At 34.9% G+C, this 15,926-nt stretch overlaps 2 non-coding genes across 2 annotated transcripts; both read right to left on the bottom strand.

Moving 5' to 3' along the window:
* Positions 1-245: 245 nt before the first annotated feature.
* Positions 246-318, bottom strand: TRNAR-ACG (transfer RNA arginine (anticodon ACG)). Its single transcript has one exon. It is a non-coding gene; the product is annotated as a tRNA-Arg (tRNA).
* Positions 319-1,402: 1,084 nt separating this feature from the next.
* TRNAR-ACG (transfer RNA arginine (anticodon ACG)) lies at positions 1,403-1,475 on the bottom strand. The gene has a single exon. It is a non-coding gene; the product is annotated as a tRNA-Arg (tRNA).
* Positions 1,476-15,926: the final 14,451 nt, after the last annotated feature.

The following is a 15,926-nucleotide window of genomic DNA, read 5'->3' as shown; positions in this document are numbered from 1 at the left end:
CGATATCAGCCGTGTGTATAGAATAGATGCGGAGGAGTGGTTTCGTCCGCTTCAATTGGATATTGTCAACTTGTCAATTAATACAATGCATTTCCACCAATAATTTACAGTTAATAAAAGAAATTATCATTATTTCTTAGAAAGGTCTGCTGATCGGAGCTAAAAGAATTGCATACGATGAAGAAGAATATCAATCCAATTAATGAAAATATATGTGGTAGTTTTGCTATACAAAAATATTGATTCGATCCTGCCAGGATTCGAACCTGGAATCTTCTGATCCGTAGTCAGACGCGTTATCCGTTGCGCCACAGGACCGTTGTGAGACCCCTCCATGACATGTGATAAGTATGTTTATTGATTACATTATAACAGGTATGCGAATTTTATTTGTAGTTCAATAGTTCAATCCAGAATGATAACAAAGTACGATAAATTTGCAATAACGGGTCGGCATAGTTGGTGTTTATTTTTAGACATTTTACATTTTATCGATTGAACTGATATTTATGTGGTAGAACTCCATAATTATTATGAAACGAAGTTTTTATCAATTTTACAATTATTGGTTATTGATGTTGACAATAATTTTATTGTTTCTGGCTAGATCTAGCGATAACCTTCATCATCATAAAATATACAATATACGTAGTAGAGAGCAGAGAGCTAAAGATTTTATATTCATATCATTTTAATTGCGCTTCTGACCGTTGGGTTATGTGTTGAAATCCCGTTATATTTGTAAAATTTGCAATAATAATTTGTAATATTTGTAATTCATTTCTTCAATAAATATGCATTTGAATACGCGTTATAATTACTAGCCCCAAGAGATTTACCGAATGGCTAACAGCCAATCTTTCTCGAAATGTTAAAAAAACTTTCACACTATTTAGATCCGTATACGAATTAACCTTAATTTTTGGAAATATATCGTGTGTTGATATGAAGAAAGGGGTTTTTCAATTTAATTTTTAGGACATCACAAGGTCATTTTTCCGAGGGGTAGCATCAGACAGAATCCAGGGTGCAAAGTACCTAGATATCGTCACAGATTTTTTTTAAATGGCTATAATATCCATAAAATAAATAATATCTTAATATCAACCAATTATGTCATGGACATATTATTTTATTATTCTCAAATATTATATAAATAATAGAAAATACATACACATCTAACAGTCAAAACAATATTTAGGTACCTACACATGGAGATTTTCCAGCTATGAAATTCGTCATCTCATTTTACACCACTTATTTTCCTCGGAATTTCTTGTGTATTTTTCTTGTGTATAAAGTATTATTAAATTTCATAGTAATTATATTATTGGAAATAATATGTACACAGATGACATAGGTGTATATTATTAAAAATAGGGAAATATAAAAATGTTTTTTGCGATCCTGCCAGGATTCGAACCTGGAATCTTCTGATCCGTAGTCAGACGCGTTATCCGTTGCGCCACAGGACCGGTAGGAGCGGTGCCAATATAATGTGTTATAAGATTGTTATTTTTCACTGTTCCAAAATATATTATAATATCTAATCATTTTCTTCTTTTATTATGTATTTTCGACAACAACTAATGAGAATATTGTTTGTCATAATAACATTCACATTCTTGTTAGAATAAAAAATATATGAACCTAAGTACCTACCTATACAAAATATTGATTATACTTAAATTATTTTGTTTGGGGTGTAAGTATAGGTACTAAGTATGTATTGATAGTCAGACCCGTATCAAGGAGGGGTGCTTAGTGTGCGTTTAGGGGGTGCAAAAATAGCCGAAAACCATTGTTTAACAATATTATTAAAATTTATATCTGCATAAATAGTTAATTTAATTACAATAACAAATTCTATATTTAAAATATCTGAAAACCTAAGTATGGTATGTACCTACATTCATACTATAGAACGGCAGCACTTACAAAAATGGGGCAGGTCGAAGAATTAACGCAAAATTTATAATAATATAGGTATTCCCATATAGGCGTTTATAATCTCCGAAATGACTAATTCACAACGAACAGATTAATACATAGAATTACGATATAGCAATACAGTAAATTTTGTCTCAGGGTTTTGAATGTATGAGTGTCCTACGAAAATGAACCATGCATTATAGACGTGCAATAGTGTGTGTAATAATACACCAATACTAAATGAGCGTCAATCATAGACTATAGATACGCGTCAATGCATAAACCGAGAGCCAGTTGTCAGTATTCTACGTATGACGTATTCTTGACACCTGTTTTAATTTATCCCGTATTCTTCCTTACTCGAGATCGGTTACCTGCTTCTCCTTACCCGTTAGGTATTTCAGCTCCCATTATTTCTGAGTTCCCTGCTAATTCATCACAGTTTAAAATGTACTAACTTGATAAAGGAGATTCTGCCACTTATGCCATTTCCTCGTAATATAAATCTTTTTTTTCAATTTCAGTTGTAGTTTTTAATAGTAATTTATTGGCAAAACCAGTGGTGAATTTTAAATTTCAAACTAAACCAGTACTTCTGATAAATATCATTAAAGTAAACGGCACATGTAAACAATAATTTATTTATACAATATTACAATAAATTACGTTCTCCGTGCGCTATAGGGACTGGGTGTTGCGCCCACCTTTATCGTCCGGCAGTCGTGGATTGTAAACACAATCTACTCATTGGAGTTAAGGCACTATCGCGTGACATCATAGCGCCACGTGTGCTGAGGTGGGCCGCGCACGTGGGCAGGACGGCGAGATGATAATTGCGTCGCGTGCCTGATCAAGCTCTTCCATCAGAGTATATTGTTATCGAACTTGGTGTATCTACTTATAGCATGATGCTAAAGAAAGCTCTCAAGCGCATCGATTTGATTAGAGAATTTTTAGGGAGCTTTCAAAGCTGTTATTAGTAGGTACCTAAGCAATTAGATTACGAATTGTGGCGACGAAAGATGGCGCGTATTTTTCCAATCTTTACGTGGTGGTGTGGTATTGTTGTTACTAGTTTAGTGAGTCTAGGACGATTTGGCGGCGGGACAACTGGACGCCACGCAATTCGAAATTAAATAGACGTTAGGTACTTATAGGAACTTTAAAAAAAATATTTAATATTATCATTTATATTTATATTTAAATTATTATTATATATATTATGATTTATTAGTTGGTGAAAATTTAAATATGCACTAGTAAATAATGATTTAATCGAGCATATGTTTAAGTTCCAATGAAAAAGAGTTTTTTTTATTTTGTATAAAGCCTTATGCTTGGTAATTCTCAATCCGCAATAAAAAAAACATTATGTTAAGAGTAAAATGAATTAAAACTACTAAGTAGCAGATAGAAACTGATTAAAATTTCTCGTCTACGTTCTGTATACGTGTCTACGACAGTGCGGCGTCCAATTATCCTGGCGTCCAGTTGTCCCATTCCCTAGTTTAGTGATATAATATGTTCTCTGCCTCAACCAGGTATTTAATAACTGTCAGGCTAGTGCAATTGTAGAACTAATCTATTATCGGTGATGCAAATTGGGAGGACAATAACTGTAATCAACCAAATCGGTTCAGATATCGAAATATTCCACTTGCGTCAGCGCGACTTTGGGTGCACGTTGTTTTATAAATTCTTAAAATTTGGCTCATTCGGTCTACCTACATTAAGTTTTTTTTTTAAGTAGGTAGGTACTTTAAGTACTTGGTTGTGATGTGATAAATATACATATTATATATATTTCTACTTACCTATGCTTTTAGATATTATATTTATATGTATTATACTCATTTATTATGTTTATTTTTTTCTTTATGTACATATAAGTTGTATTTTAAATTCGTGTATTCGCTTAGTATACATAAATAAATTAGTAAATTTATATATAAATTTACGAGTTATGACAATTGCATGCAGTTAATGAATGTATTAATTCCAATAGTATCTAATGTAGGTACTACCTATCTTATACGGGTTTTTACAAACACTTCGAATAATTTGTTTTTATAGATACCTACTTGAATTCCTATACTTAGTAGGAAAAAATCCACAAGGTCATTATGGGTCAGGGTTTCGATTGCAGATTATTTTATTAATCGATAGGTATTTCAGTTGACACACTATTTATTACCACGAAGATAAACGATTTGTTAGGTATATTACAGGAAGAGATGCGACCTTCTGGGACACATATTATATGATAAGATCTTTTAGAAAACAGTAAAATCGATTCTCGATTCTAAGGGTCTGATTGAAAATTCACACGACACAGTGACGTCTCGTGGGGGTAGGCAGATTGAGCGTCGCTTGAGGGCGGCAGTTACCCAAAGAGCGGCAAATCGAGATAAATCATTAGGTATGTATATATAGAAACAGCTTCCTATCTTTCCATTAAAAAATCAGCTCACTGGTTGGAAAAAAAATATATTAATTACCAGGACTTTATTTTTTTGTCGGGTTCGTGATGTCTAGTTAACTTCTGTTGTCTCCATGGACGTCACGTTTTTTAGTGAATACAAATTTGCGAATTATAGTTAAATTATAGGTTGGTACATAGTACTTACCTAATTTAAAATGTATCCAAATATGTTTTGGAAGTCATCAGGTGTATTTTTAAATGTACCTATCTGAAACAGTAGACTCGTAATATTGTCTATAGAAGCAGAGGTGGGATTTAAATTAGATTTAGTGATGTACATCTTGTTATTAATATAACCATACAACACATTTCTTAGATATTGAAGTAATGAAAGGATGATAAAAAGTAAGTAAGTAAGTAAAACACACCCACGGTGGCCGCGCGGCTTAAGCGTTGGACTATCACGCCGTGGGTCTCAGGTTCGAATCCTGGGTCTGGCAAGTACACATATTGTTTTTCAATTTGTGTGTGAGTCAGGGTATGAACCTAATAGGTTGAGCAAGTGGCTGACATCCATTTCTCGTAAAAAACAAAATCTGTTAATACAAACCTCTACTCTGTGAAGGCCCATATGATCCTATTAGGATCGGACATGCTCGAAAGAAGAAGTAAGTAAAAAGTACTGTATAAAAATGTGGAGGCATTTTAGCTCTGCCTCGGAGCGGCATTTTGTCTAGGGACGTCACTGACATGACATGGCGTAGGTACAATCCATCGAAAGATGGTACTTAGAAGAAAGTTGGAAAACATTTAAAACTTAAACTGTATTTACAATTCGAACTTATTTGACACCTGTCACTTTTGTTTCAATTTCGAAAGGCACTCAATTACTTACTTATTAATAATAAGATATATGAAATAGGTACATAAAAAGTAAATTCTTTAGCAACAGGAGTATTAAATTAATAATTATGGGTGGTATAATAGTTTTATTATAGTTTCGGACAAAGTTTAATAATACAATCATTTACTTAAACGTATTTCAAGTCTAACCAATTAGCAGAGAAAAACTCTCCGTTGATATTTTTTCCATAAAACGCGCAATTACCATCTTGACGTGTTGTCGCCGTCATCTGTGTCAACCGAATTTACATTTTCAAAAAAAGAACAGCGGCAGGTGAGACAGATGGCGGCGAAAAAAACATATATTTCACAGCACGCCACTAAAAATAATAAACCCATCCATTGCCCGGCGTACCTACGAGTGAGTAAAGATTTTTGGTAGCCGTCCAAAGAAAATGTCGAGAGACATTCATTCTCGCCCACTGACACATCGGTAATCAATTTCACGTGTGCGGACGAGCAGCATGGCAATGTCATAAACACGGCGGACGGATGGAGTGCTCGCGAATAAGATGGCTGACATGTTATCTGAAATGGCCGCGAAGAGGACATTTTAAATTGGTAGCTGTCAAATAAAGGCGGGAAATTATGATGCTTGCAACAATGTCACGGAAGGATTGTCATAAACATAAACATAAAAAAATATTTAGACGTAGGTACTGCTCGGCGTAGTTGCCTTCTTAAACAAACCATCATTCATTTGAAACCAATTAATACTTTTTATTGACAAGTTATTTATCTCGAAGCTCGAAGAAGTGAGACGCATTTTTATTTTATTACCTTCTACTTTTGCTGCCGTTTTACATCGAAGATTGACTACCAAATTGTACACTTCTCATCCTGGGCCATTCGTATCAGATCCCCAATGATAATATGAACGTGGAGCGACTTACGCAGGACGAGACAAGGGTAGTTGCCGCCCGGGTACCATCTCAAAATTGCCCCCCCCCCCCCCCAAATAAAAATATATAATATACAGAAGTCAAAGAAAAGTTAAAACCATTATTTTATTGTCATTTAAAATAGAACATGTTGATATTCTAAATTATAACGTAAAATGTAAAGGTAAAGTGTTTTAAATCGATGTACATAGATGTAACGCGTAAAAATTATAAATGAATATAATATAAATTATAAATGGTAAGAAAATTACAACGCATGCGACTTTTTTCATCATACAGTTTGTTTAATTTAATTGCATAACATATTTTGCCGCTCCTGAATGCTTCCGCCCGGGTGTTTCGCACCCCGAATACTCCTGCTTGACGCGCCTCTGGACTTGCGTAGCGGAGGTTGTGTAGCCACAGTTTTTTGCAGTTTATGAAAATGTATACTTATAACAATGTCCACCTAGGTCCTAGAGGTTGTGATGGAAAAATCTCGTCCCGAGAATAATCGAGAAATAATCAGAAAAAGCCAATTTCGAATCATGAGAAATTAATATTACAAAATTTCGAGAATTCTCATTTCTCGATAAATCGTCAATGAGATTCTGGAGAAATATAAACATTATCGTTAGGTTAAACTCCCCCCGACCGCAACTGGAATTTAAAAGAAACTGAATAAAATCGCCCAAGAAAATTTGATTTCTCGATAAACTTTTCTTTTGGCGGAAAACAACGCGGAATAACTGAAAAAAATGTTTCGACTTTTAATTTGATAATTAATAATCTTAACCAAATTGACAGTAAAAATAAAATCGGCAAGAAAATGTAAGAATGACGATTTCTCCAGAAATCAAAAAACCAATCTCGGATTCTCGAGAAAACAAATATTCTTGAACAGAACACACCCTCTCGCATATTGTAAAATATGTTAGCATTCGAAACAATTTGATGGATCATAACTATTTCACAAACAATAACAATTTTATTATTGTTATCACGGATTGCAAGTTAGTTTGAGATCTTCATTGATTCTTCTAATTTCTTAGATATTATATTAATGATTAATACTAGAAATAATTGAACCATTCTCATTTACAGTATTTTTATTTACACCACGGGAGACCATTTGGTTTGCACCCTGCATCCTAACTCATATCCGGAAATTTGTACGTAAACAGTTCACCGCAGGACACTTATTCGTGCGTCGCAGTACATGAAACATGAGTTCGTGTAACATTTAATCAAATGACGAGTTCTTCGTTGAACATTTCACCGTGGAGTATATTTGTACGTATGCTACAACATGTGGCGAATTTTATGAGTGTTTACTATGTCTTTACTAGGTTATTTCTAGGTCTTTACTAGGTTAGGTTAGGTTAGGTTACGTTAGGTTAGGGTTAATCTAATTGGAACAGTACTATTTGCAAACTACCGCCGCATTTTGTAAGATACGTACAAATGTATTCCACGGTGAAATGTTCATCAAAGAACTCGTCATTTGATAAAATGTTATACGAACTCATGTTTCACGTACTGCGGCGCACGAATAAGTGTCCCACGATGAACTCCATACGTACAAATTACATGTAATCATCCTAACTAAGCATGTCAAAATATGATGTTAAAATTCTACGAAAATTCACCCTAATATTCCATTAGTGTGTGCGTATTAATGAAAAAATGATATGTTACGGATTTATAAACTATTCGCTTGACTTTCGCAGTCATAATATTTTCGGATCATCTTAAAAATTTGACAGCCGGTATCAAATCAAAAATACTTATTTCAATCTATCTGGCATCTAGGTTACTGTTCAATTCATTTAACGATACATTTATTAAAAGCCATTTAAGCGTCTACCGAATGAGTAATACTTTAATCTAGATGAAAATAAGTTTTTCTTGGTACTGAAATTTGAAAATAGTAATACATATATTATTACTTGGCATTAGCAAATTCGTCAATGTGTTTTTCTCGGAACTTGCAATATTTTCCGAGTTTTATTGACGTTTAAGTTAAGTGTACAGCGAGAAATGACACAAAGCGTGATGATTGAGGAGTCTACTGGCACATAAAGCAGAGACTTCATATGACAGGCGCCGGTTTGCTGTTGTCTTCAAATTAATGTTCCAAGCCTCATAATATTACTGATGTCTACTGCTGGATACTGCCTAAACGTGTTTGTTCAATCCTCTCGTAAACTACCATTGCACACCAGGAATCGATATAGGTAATAGTCATTAAGACGATACTTTAGTGAAACGGCAAATAATTTTCAACTATAGATGCGACGAAATTTTGGACTCGCTGGCAATCGGAGAGCGCACGTCGAGTTGTGAACACGTCAATTTGTTTCGTGATGGCGACGGGGGTATTAATTCTTAAATCGTGTAAAGATGAGTAAAAAACGTTACCCATTTACTTGAAAAAGAAAACATGTCAATGAATATATTATTATTGTTACTAATAGAACAATAAACAGAGCATTAAATGGACGCATGTTGGATTTATATGCAAATTATATTTCGTTCGGCACGCGTCATTTGCAAAATCCGCGCATCGCCTAGCCATGATCTTTTTAGACCATGCCTCAACACGACAATGCATAGCCTTAAGCCATAGACAATGCATGGCCTTGCACACGGTATAGCCTTAAGACGGGTACTCATTAGCGAACCGTAACTGTGACTGTTGATGATACAGTAACTATTGTCGAACAAGAACTTCTTGTCCACGTGTTAAAACTGTGAACTAACAATCCCCTCCCGGAAACTTACGTATGCAGTTCGCGGTATCACACTTCACCGTGAAATGTTGTATCGGAAATATTATATGACCGTATATTAAAGACCGTCCAACATCTTTGGGTCGTATAGTATGTACTGACATAAAATTCATGTCTAAATAAAACACGGTTCTTGTCGGTTTACACTTTACAGGAAGCTAGCAGCAAACAAATTTTGAAAATAGCCGATATACTGGATTATTTGTTGGGTTAGCTTAGGTTAGATTAGGTTAGGTTTTCATTCTTGAATTCATGAATTTTGTGAAAGTCAGCTAAGACAATTGAATTAATGTTCATATTGAATCTAATAAAATTGGAGACCGTATAGTATACGGTCATCTCTTTCCGATAGAAAGCTCACAGCGAACTGTGCCACGGTGAAATGTTTTACTTACAATTTACATGCAACCATCCCCTCCAGTTCAGTTAATTGCACTTCCGTTTTCAAATGAGAAACGCCCCCAAGTTTATTATTTCACTTTACGCTCCCGTGGTGTACGGATCTATCAATTTACGTACTTTGACGCTTTTTATAATAAAAATATGTCTAAAATTTAGACTATAGATACATCAAGACGACACCCATTGCATTGCTAAATAAAACTGCGTGGCGTGTGTTTGGTTTGTGGGCGAGCGAACACATTCGTATACAAAATGTTTGAGACCACAGACCATTTCGCTAGTGCTCGCCCAAAGTGCTCGCACTAGACGCTCAGAATTAAAATATAATTTTCTATTTTTTTAACGTTATATAGTATTTTTAAGCGGTCAAAATGCAACCATTAGGTAAAGATATCCATAATTTTAGTTATTTTAAAGAAACACTAGGTCACTGATATTAAAAAATATAATAATATACAAATAAATTATCACGAACATGTATCAACTTACCTATGAAACGTAATACCATGTTGTCGCTTATCAGTACGGCTACCACATTTTAATACAACGCACAGAACCATCTTTTCTACTTATTTAACTAAAAATATTTTTATGTTTAACACAAAAAATATCAATTTTAGCAACACGCGCTTGCATGTGATCGACGCTTAGTTAAGCAAAAAACTAAGATTTGGCGGCGACACTATAGCAAATCATCTTACACATCTGTGAACCTTTTATCTTACTCTAGCGCGTATCGCAGAGATTATAAGGGTGCCGAATACTTTCTCACTCGCACTTATCCATCGTTTTTATTCAGACCTTGGTCTAAAACGACCAGGAGATGGAAACGGTCAAAAAGATCCGACATAATTGAATAGTGCACACAGATGGAGTTGGGTAGTTATTAAAAATCAATTAAACCTTGTCTAAACCAAACCATAATAGTTTTGGTATGTTATGGGCAATTTGATAAAATAGTGCACACTTTTTCATTCATACTTATTTGTTTTCGTTGATTAAGAATACGTATTACACATTTGTGTTTGTTTAGTTTTTTTTTTTAATTCATTACGCCCTAACTACACCAAACCACAGTAGATACAAATATTATTATATCTATAAAATATCCAAAATTATGAATGGTTGAATGGCATAATTTTAGATATTTTATAGATAGGTATTCGATTATTTTTTGACTATTATCTATTATGGATTGGTTTTCGCAGTGTTTAATTGAATTAAAAAAAAAACTGACTTAGTTCAATGAAAACAGATACTTATGACTGACAAAGTTTATTGTGCACTATTTATGTCGGATCCTTTCACCAATGATGGGACCTCGCACTTCCTTATTCCTTGGTTTATTCTGTGGTCTCTCCCCGGATTTTCCACGCCTTTCTTAAATCAGGGAAACCATCAATCATGATAGCCTTGATTTAGTATCAACATTAATGTTACGCGCTTTGCAATCTCGCGATGTTATGGTAGGGAACACGCGCCACACGTGTCCGCCAGACGCCATTTAATCCAGATAGATAATGAAGATACTGTTCCCGTGGACGCCCGAGACGCTTCACTCGTCGCCGGCTATTCACAGATGGCCGTGATTGCCGATTTGATGGCTCGCGCTATCCCATTCGAAGAATGATAGCTATGCAGCCAGTACTATATTAATAGTTATAAATATGTTATTGTTGTGTAAATAGAGAGCCCACCGGAATAGAACACATGCAGGAATTCAAAGAAGCAGAGTTGAAAAAGGAGGGTTACATGTAAATTGTACGTAAAACATTTCACCGTGGCACAGTTCCCGTGAGCTTTCTTATCAGAAAGAGATGACCATAGAGGTGTTAAATGAGATGACCATACCAGTGGTGAAGGGTGAGGTAGGTTGTTAAGATTCGACATAAATAGTGCACACTAAGCTTTGTCAGTCATACATATTTGTTTTCATTGAACTAGGACTATAATGTGTAGACTGTGTAGGTTTGTTTTTAAAAGTCAATTAAACCCTGTGTAAACCAAGTCATAATAGATAATAGTGAAAAACGATGCATCTATCTATAAAATAGCTAAAACTATGCCATTAAATCATCCATAATTTTGGATATTTCATAGATAGAAGAATATTTTTTATTTATTATGGTTTGGCTGATCCAGGGCTTAATGATTTTTAAACACTATTTGACACCATCTGTAATATTCATAATTCAACGAAAACAAGTAGGTAAGTATGATTAAAGTTGGGTTTCTGGAATTTCCCGACGACCGGATTACGAAAAACGATTTTCTATTTGTAAAAAGTAGACGGAAAACACAAAACGTTCAAAGACTGATCGGGGCATTTAACACAATTAAGCCAATGTCGACTCAAAATGAGCGCAATTTTTGTAACATCAGGGGATTTTGTGTCTCAAAAGCATACGCGATTGTCGGACCCAGCGATTGACAGTCTGTGTTTTTTGAAATCCTATTTTAATAAATAATGTTTTGACTTATTTTTGTTTTCCTACTTCGATTTTGTTTGTCTTCTTACATATATTTAAAAAAATCACATTTTTTTGGAATTTGTCTGTTTTTACACTGATTTTAGGATTTTCACAGGTTTTTTTTTTAATTTCCCGATATCTCGAGGATTCTCGAGAATTCATTTCGGGAAATCCCGAATCTCGAGATTGAGATTTTCTCGGGAAATACCCAACTCTAAGTATGACTGTAAAAGTGTGCACTATTTTTGGCGGATCGCAAAATATGGTTATACGAGTATTATGGTTGGGTTAAATGGATTTTTAAAAACTAACCAACGGTGTCTGCACATTGTAGCCTTAGTTCAATGAAAACTAAATACGTTAATACGTATGACTGGAGAAAGTTTAGTGAGCACTATTTCTGTCGGATCTTAACAGCCTACCTCCACCTCCACCCTTCGCCACTGTCATATACTATACGGTTTCCAATTTTATTAAATTCAATATGAACAATAATTCAATTTTCATTGCTGATGTTGGCAAAATTTATGAATTCACGAATGAAAACTTTACCTAACCTCCTAACAAATAATCCAGTATATCTTCCTGTAAAGTGGAAACCGACAAAAACCGTGTTTTATTTAGACATGAATTTTATGTCAGTACTATACAACCCAAAGAGGTCGGACGGTCTTTAATATACGGCCATATATTTCCGATACAACATTTCTCGGTGAAGTGTGATACGGCGAACTGCATACGTACAATTTTCCGGACACGAAAAACGAGTGTTGTCTGTTGCGTAGTTGTATGACATTCGATATTGTCATGATTTTTGAAACTAAATGTCTTAAAAATATATGTTTTAGAACAATAATTACAAGGTATACGGTAAATATTCGTTAGGTAAGTACTACTGATTTGCCACAGGTTGCTAAAGTAAGCACCACATAATTTGAAGGCAAGATTCCTTATAAAATCAGATATGAAAATATTAGTGAACGCTGTTAGCCACCAATAAATTCAGATTTTTTGTCTGTCACTAAGCAATGTCAATATACTTATCAGTTATCACGAACCCGAACTAAATGAACTTCTTCGAGTTCCGTATACCTAGTACATACAGTAAAGCTGACCTTACATTAATGGTATTCAAACTATGCACAGTGCCCTGGCTTTCCATGACCAATAAGCACCGCGAGTTGCTTAAAAACAATAATAACCTCTCTTCTTTGGCCATATCCGCCCCTTAATTGGGGTATATGGACACCACGCGGCGCCTCCAAGAATCCCTGTCGCTCGCCAGTCTTCTTACTTCGTTCCAGGTCAAACCAGCATCCCGTAGCTCCGCTGTATACACTCTGTAGATAGTATTTAGCGGCCTTCCAGGACGCCGGAATCCGGTCGGCTTGAAGAACAGGCAAGCCAGGTTGAGGTTCTCCTCTGGCATCCGTACCACGTGGTCGAGCCAGGTCCAACGTCGCCTCTTCACTTTCAGTGTGATGAGAGGCTGCTTGGTGCGTTCTATTATCTCCTCGTCGCTCCTAAAGTCATACCCCACCGCACACCCAGTATTCGTCGCAAACATCTGTTTTCGAAGCTCAGTATACGGTTGCTCTGAGCCTTCGTAAGGTGTCATGATTCGCTACCGTAAAGCAGCACCGTCAGAATGCAAGCGTCGAATAGGCGGCATTTGGTTTTGACCGAGTACAATCGTGAGTCCCAGACATTCCGCATCGAGTTGAATGTTGCTCCAGCCATTCCCATTCGGATAGCGAGCTCTTTTTGCAAAATTCCATCTCCCGTGATGTGTACCCCCAGGTACTTGAAGCTGTCGACGCTCTCGATGTTTTGTCCGTCGCTAATCATCAATAATTTCAGACAATATTAATAAAGTACGCTTATGCACGATCAAATTGATATTACATATCTCATTGTTACATCAGTTTGTGATCTCAAATGCTCACCTTAACAACTGATTTCAAAATTAAAAATTTATCATCTGACGGTGGGACTTGTGACTAGGAGGACATGCGTTGCTTCGGGGTGGTAAAATAAGGTGAGAGTGATACAATTTTTGATGGTAGATTCCGTGCTGTCGACGAATATTAATTTCGCTTGCGGCTCTATAGGTGTACATGTATTATATTAGTAAGATAGCTAATCAAAGCAAGTTTTGACTTTACATAAATTTTAACCTAAATATAATATGGTCTGCCATTTAAATCTACATAAGGGTATGACTAGCACTAGGCACTAGGACGTAGGTATAGTATAATACTGGCTAGTGTTTCTAGTTTGATTTCAAGATTTGAGAAACTGTTAACCACACACCGTGTATGGATAATAGCAGGTTCGCCCATTTATCTAATTTATATTTTTAGGACACCGTAAAAAAGATCTATAGATGTCACGAGACGACGAGATTTGAAAACCACTTCCCTACAATATGAAAAACTGACGTGTATGTCGGAATTCATATTGTAGGATTTAATTATAGTACATACCTAGAAACAGACATTAATGGATGGTGAAAACTTTCTCAGCATATTACAATAATAACGTGACGGTTCAAATGTCTTCAATGATATGCGATGATTGTATCCTGGAATTATTGCACACGTGTTTCATAGAGACATTGCATTTTGCCTCTCACTAAGCGTGATATCTCACTTTTATAGTATTATAAGTCATGTAGGTAGTGTTTTTGTCATCAGTGTTTCTAAACAAAAAGTCGATTGGTAACATTAACCTAATATTATAATAAATCGCTATCTGAAAGCAACAGTTGGATAGTTATTCAAAAATACCTACTTTTTGTCCGGTGGTTGTTTGTCCAGTACAAATCTTGCAATCGAATTTTAACTAACTTCCCGACTAGCTAGACATTTGAAACTTTTAGAATATATCAGAACACGATGCCAATGCATTATTTTAATACTTTTAGCCATCTTTAAGTAGAATTGAATTCATTTTCAGTTAATTCGGTTTTGTATGAAAAGTTATTTGGAAGAAATCCGTAAAAAGTAAAACACTATTATTGGTTGCTAGGAGTCTGGGGTCCTAGCAACTAAATTATTAATATATACGTGCGTTACTATGGAAATCAATATGAAATGTCAAAATGACATTTCAGTATTCTATATTTATTCTGTATTTCTATCAGTACAAATTTTCTTGATCGTTTAAGCTAGTCAAGTCAAGTTTATATGATTCAACAGGAAAATTTAAAAACGTTGTAAGTATATAAAAAGTTCTTTTTATCTTGTAATTATTATGGGTATTTTGTTTTTTCTGCGGTTTATAATACATGATAATGGTAGGATTTTTTGGGATACCATTATTAACAGAGGGGTATCTCAGTTATCCTACTGTTGCTTTGAAGTTACAGGACAATTTTAATAAATCAAATAGCGATATTTTTTTTCTTTTAAATGGGGTTTTACATTTTATTTTTAAATCTCATTCATTGTCTAGGTATGGCTGTCAGCAATCGATTGGCATACATCATGGGTGGCCAACCTTTTCAGCAGCCGGGCCAGATTCTAAAAATGAGATTTCTTACCGGGCCGCAAAACCGTTTTTTTATAATACAAAACAAAAAAGAAATATATATTAATAAAATAAACCAAAAATCAGAATCAAACATATTTATTAGATTAGACTTTTTTTAAATAATAAAAAATAAACAAAATTATATAAAAATAATAAATTTTAGTGAGAAGTTTGATTTTGTGTGGCAGAACTAAGAGCTTGCGCAGACAGAGAGCGGTCAGGCGGTCTGCGTTCCGCGTTAGGAGTTCGGCGTTCTTTGTACTGTACGGACTTCATACTGTATAGTGTATGGGCACACAGCCGGCGGTCAGACCGCGCCGGTCAATTAGAACGGCTAGCGTCCTAGAGTTCTATTCCCGCAATTACAAAGAACTCCGTACCTCTCAACCGTTGCAATGTCTGGATCAGAAAAATGAATCGATATAGAGAAGATTGATACTTGATTTAAGTGACGCAAATTATATAAATCGTTTTTAATATTAACATATTGTTTTTAAATCAACACATGATTGATTTACGTGCATAAATACTTGATAATTTGGCGATATTTATAGTTTTCATAGTTCAATAATAGAATAAATTTGACATG

This window comes from Rhyacophila brunnea, unplaced genomic scaffold (assembly GCF_057557595.1).
Source record: "Rhyacophila brunnea isolate RB1 unplaced genomic scaffold, BYU_Rbru_1.0 scaffold_9, whole genome shotgun sequence".
NCBI classification, from domain to species: domain Eukaryota; kingdom Metazoa; phylum Arthropoda; class Insecta; order Trichoptera; family Rhyacophilidae; genus Rhyacophila; species Rhyacophila brunnea.
Note: the sequence above shows the minus strand (reverse complement) of the source record. Positions and strands in the feature narration are given on the sequence as shown.